Raw genomic sequence first — 340 nt, 5'->3', positions numbered from 1 at the left:
TGGACTTCCAATGGAAGATCCTCATCAGTTCTTAGCTGAATTCTTGCAAATCTGTGACACAGTCAAGACTAATGGGGTAGACCCTGAGGTCTATAGACTGATGCTATTCCCTTTTGCTGTAAGAGACAGAGCTAGAATATGGTTGGACTCTCAACCTAAAGAAAGCCTGGACTCTTGGGAAAAGCTAGTCAATGCCTTCTTGGCAAAGTTCTTTCCACCACAAAGATGGAGTAAGCTTAGAGTGGAAGTCCAAACCTTCAGACAGAAGGATGGAGAATCCCTCTATGAAGCTTGGGAAAGATACAAACAATTAATCAGAAATTGTCCTTCTGACATGCTT

General features: G+C 42.4%; 1 non-coding gene across 1 annotated transcript; it reads right to left on the bottom strand.

Moving 5' to 3' along the window:
- Window positions 1-232: 232 nt before the first annotated feature.
- On the bottom strand, window positions 233-340 carry LOC130983356 (small nucleolar RNA R71). Its single transcript, XR_009087352.1, has one exon. It is a non-coding gene; the product is annotated as a small nucleolar RNA R71 (small nucleolar RNA).

This window comes from Arachis stenosperma, chromosome 5, assembly GCF_014773155.1.
Source record: "Arachis stenosperma cultivar V10309 chromosome 5, arast.V10309.gnm1.PFL2, whole genome shotgun sequence".
NCBI lineage: Eukaryota > Viridiplantae > Streptophyta > Magnoliopsida > Fabales > Fabaceae > Arachis > Arachis stenosperma.
The sequence above is the reverse complement of the archived record's forward strand: the minus strand, read 5'-3'. Positions and strand labels throughout refer to the sequence as shown.